The sequence below is a fragment of the Papaver somniferum genome, chromosome 4 (genome assembly GCF_003573695.1).
Source record: "Papaver somniferum cultivar HN1 chromosome 4, ASM357369v1, whole genome shotgun sequence".
NCBI classification, from domain to species: domain Eukaryota; kingdom Viridiplantae; phylum Streptophyta; class Magnoliopsida; order Ranunculales; family Papaveraceae; genus Papaver; species Papaver somniferum.
The window spans coordinates 51,856,271-51,860,924 of NC_039361.1; the positions used below are offsets into that span (position 1 = coordinate 51,856,271).

Sequence of the window (4,654 nt, forward strand, 5' to 3'; positions counted from 1 at the left end):
AGATAACACAACAAAAATCTAACATGGAGAAGGATTGATGACAAGTTGTCACTCCCGCCAACAATTTCACCGTTCGACTTCACTTCATCCCTTTATGCAAATGGTTCCATTTATTGGCTGCGCACTGGCTCAAATTCTCTTACAGAACCATTGGTCCTCGAATTTAATGTGGGGGCAGAAAAGTTTAGAGTAATTTCAATTCCCAACTACATCATTGAAGAAATTCGCTATCCTTATGTTAGTCAGTTGATACAGATTGATGGCCGTTTGGCTGTGCTAGCTAAGAAGATATGCAAAGATATCTTTGACGAGCATCCTGATACTACAATAAATAACAACACATCAATGAAAATGTGCGTGTTATATGATAAGGATGATGATGATCAAAACAAGAAACTGAAGGACATTATGGGTGGTGCAAGCAGTGTTGACAAAAGTAGTGATTATTATTGGATAGCAGAGACCTTCATGATGCCACCTTTTGATTGGAACCGGCTAGATTCTGATTCCATTCAAGCTGTTCCGGGTACAGATTTGTTTATGATCTGAAAGAGAGGCTGGTTCGTCATTCTATTTTTACGACTGGAGGAAGAAGAGTTTTAGCAAGGATGAGCAGTTTTTTATTAAAAAAAAGGCCAATTACAAAAAGGTCATACTTTTGTTAATCTGGTTACAAATTGATCATACTTTATAAATCAGTTACAGAAGAGTCATACATGGGGCGACATAACAGTTTTAGAAAAAAACGGTGTCAAATGTCTCCAAAATGCCCTCAAACCTAATCCAACCCTTTTTAACCGGAGTTAACCTAAACTGACGTGGTTTGTTACCCCGTGACGTGGAAATCTAGTGACGTGGCAGTAAACTAGTGGCCAGAAAATCAGACCGTTCCCAACGGTATGATTTTCACTCTTCTTTATATACCTGCACATATTCATACTTTGCTTTCAACTTCCAACAACCAACAAACATAACAGATAACATGTTCAAACCAAAAATGGGTAGAGGCAAAAGTGAATGGTGCAACAATTCAAGTGAGGCAAGCAGCAGAGCTGATGGTTCAAGCAGCATCAATGTCATTTGTTGTTTATGTGAGATTGGAATGCATGATCCTATTGATTGTCCATGGATATATTCAAGGTGTAAAAATGTACCTTGCTGTGGAGTGAGAAAGCTGTTGAAAGCTCAAACTGAAGATCATTTTGCTGAGAAGTTCTTGAGATGCTCAGTATGCTCATACTTTGAGTGGTTTGCAGATGCCAAAAAACCAAAAAAGAGCAATGAAAGTGCAACTCCCAACTCCACATTCCTTCTTTTCTTGTGGTGACAAGAGCCATATGCTCAACAACTATCCATGGAAGCAACAACCCTGCAAGAAAAGGAAGTGTAAGGGAACTATGATGCTTTCCTTCTGCCAAAATGCACACAACTACAACATTGCTTACCTCAAATGCTCCAACTGTCTTGATTTTCAATGGCTATCTGTTGTTGTCTTCAATGCAGCAAAATCCAATGTAAAACAAACATCCCTGAAGATGGCAGAATTATGCAAAGAAATAGGAGATCTACAAATGTAATGAGCTACAATTTAAATAAAAAGAAAATTTCATGTTGTCTGAAAACATCAAAATAATCTAGAATATTAACATAGCTTAGAATATTAACATTATCACCATAACATAACATAAAATAACATCCATACTTCTGAAAACAGGTGCAGTAACAAAAGAAGTAGTCTAGTTTAATAACATAAATTGTGTCCATGGAAGAACCATAATCAAGAACCAAATGACTTATTGAGTAGCAGCAGCAAGAACTGTAATCTTTGGCACTGTGAAAGTTTGAGTTAGTGTTTGACTCATCCCACCAACACCTGCAATGCTATGTGACAGTGTTTGATGCACCTGTGCTATACTGCTAGATCTGCCTCTACCACCTCTTTATCATATACCACCTCTTGTGCCTCTAGTACCTGTTGAACCTCTACCTCCTGCATTTGTTGATGATGATGCAGCAGCAGCAGCACTATCTGTAGGTTGAGATGATGATGCAGCAGTAGTAGATGTTGAAGCAGCTCCTCTTCCTCTTGTTTCCTTTATGCCTCTCCTACTGGTACTAAGATCATGTGGATCTGGATAAGAAGTATAGTGAGATTCTCCTTCAACCATAGTTCTTTGCCTATTAGATTTTGGATTAGATCCAACAGGTGCACCAGCACATGTTCTCATGTTGTTCCCAATTGTCTTACACCTTGTACAACTTCTAACCTTCTTCTCAGTGTGACCTTCATCATAAGCTCTCTTTCTTTTCTTACATGGTCTCCCTGGTTTTCTGATATCAATAGGAGGTCTCATAACTAAGCCTTGTGGATGCACAAAGAAACAAGAGAGAAAGATATAAGAAGAAGAATTGATAAGGAAAGAGGAAATGAAACAGGACAATAAGTAATGGAAGCAAACCCTAAATATTAAAGAAATATTTTGTCACAAAGTGAAAGATTCCATAATAGTTAAAATTACATAAAAGGACAAAGGAAAGGACAAAAGAGAGTAAATAAGGGCAAAGTTGGTGCTTACCTCATCCCAGTCTTCTCTGCCCAGTAATAAACCCATCTCAGGAGCATAAGTTGCTCTCAAAGCATCAACCAGATAGCACTTGTCACAATAACTGTCATCAAAAGATAACAATGTTAATAATGTTTTGGTTCAACTAGATTGCAACCACATTATAAATGACAAGCTACATAAAAAAAAAAGACAAGAAAACTCACTCAACCCAATTGATTCTCATATCCATCAAAACACATACAGCATGTATGCAAGGGATTCCTCTAAGTTGCCACTGAATGCAACTGCAAGTCTTGTCAACAATATCAACTTGAAACAGAGCATTAGTTTCAATGTTCTTCACCTCGTATAACTTGCCATATACTGCTCCATTTGGTCTCAGGTGAGCTGTGCATTTCTCCATCTTCTTTATCAACTTCATAACTTCTAGCACCAAGGTTCCAAGCTCCAACTTATCAGCCTCAGCTCTTCTCTTGTAAAACATACCATAATGAGTTGACCATACATCATTCCAAGAGTACAAATGGGCTTGTCTCTCATTAGGCCAGCCATGTTGTTGAAGGACTCACAGAAGTTGTTGTTGGTGTGCTCAGATGCAGTAGATTGGTCATAGAAGGCCCTAGACCATTGCTTTGGGTCACACTCTTCACCAACACCACAATTGTTGTCATTGTGGCCTTCATCTACAGCATAAAATACAGACAGACAACTTAAAATGCATACAAGTTTAAATGCAGACAAGTTAAAATGCATAAAAGTTAAAATGCATACAAGAAGAAGTCCTAGACAAGTTAAAATGCATACAAGAAGAAGTCCTAGACAAGTTCAAATGCATTCAATAAAAACATAGAGATGGAAATCATACCTGCATTTCCATTTTTCTTATATAGTTGTGTATGTAAGTAATCAAAAGAGTCTAATCTCCCAAAGTAGTTGTTCACAAACTCAGTGTACACTTCTATACCCATTTCTGCATCATCGGCAACTGGACTTCTACAGTCATCAATGGGATGACACATATCTTCTTCAGTATTTGTGAGTTGTATGTTTTCATACTCCAACTCAGCCTGTCATGATTCAACTGATATTTCTTCAACTCCAGTGTCATCATCATCCACATTAACAAATAACTTCTTACCATTCACACTACCAGTGACTGCAGCAATTGACTTCTGCACCATCCTAAGACTTCTTCTTAGTAGCTCAGGAGATTTACTATATATGATTCTCTTCTTAGGTGTTAAAAAAAAGAGATGGGTCAATACTGACTGGTGCTGCACCTCTTTCAATGTGAATTCTTGATGTACTCTGCACCTTCTCAGGTGTTGAAAAAAGACTCTTTGAAACTGACAGACAAGAAGATGAAGGGCATTTATCACTAAGAGGAACTTTTCTTTTGGTAACATTCATGTAAAGATGAATATACCCATCATCTTCAACCACTCCCTGATCCCACATTTCAAAGAATTCATCATTACTACCAATATAGAAATGGTCTGGGTCACTGAACCATGTCAAATTAACCTTCTTAATAGGTGGTAACTGGTATGCAGCATGAACTGTATCACTGAAACCTTCCAATCCACCAGAATTCACACTTATGTTATCAAAAAAACCTAACCTTATTTGTATCAGATTCTTCAACCCTAAAGCTCCTAACTGGATTCTTCACATATTTCCTACACATACACATAATCAAATTCAATACACCAGAAACTAGTAACAGATAACATACCCAATTTCACAAATTAGGGTTTACTAAAATGATCTGTAAAATTTTCAATTTTCAGAAATTAGGGTTTTGCAAAAAAAAAATTGATAAATTACATTCTGGTAGTGGAAATTGACAGAATATGGTTGTGATTACCAACCTCATGATCGCCGAGTACATGGTGACGAAATCTTGTAAGAAAACCACTGACGTCCTACAAGCAGTATGATTCTTTGGTTGCAAATCTTCACGAATCAAGGTTAAAAACCATATACACTACCAGCGTAATGCACTGAGCAACTGTTTGCAATCAAAACCAGGGATTCACTCAAGTTTTGGAGTGAATCGCCATTTCTGCAGCGATTTTAGAGAGAGA

General features: G+C 37.5%; 1 long non-coding RNA gene across 1 annotated transcript; it reads right to left on the reverse strand.

Moving 5' to 3' along the window:
• Window positions 1-625: 625 nt before the first annotated feature.
• On the reverse strand, window positions 626-4,654 carry LOC113275473. Its single transcript, XR_003323615.1, has 7 exons — window positions 4,439-4,654; window positions 3,433-4,246; window positions 2,771-3,250; window positions 2,577-2,667; window positions 1,446-2,362; window positions 1,155-1,369; window positions 626-924 (listed from the first exon to the last, which is right to left on the reverse strand). It is a non-coding gene; the product is annotated as an uncharacterized LOC113275473 (long non-coding RNA).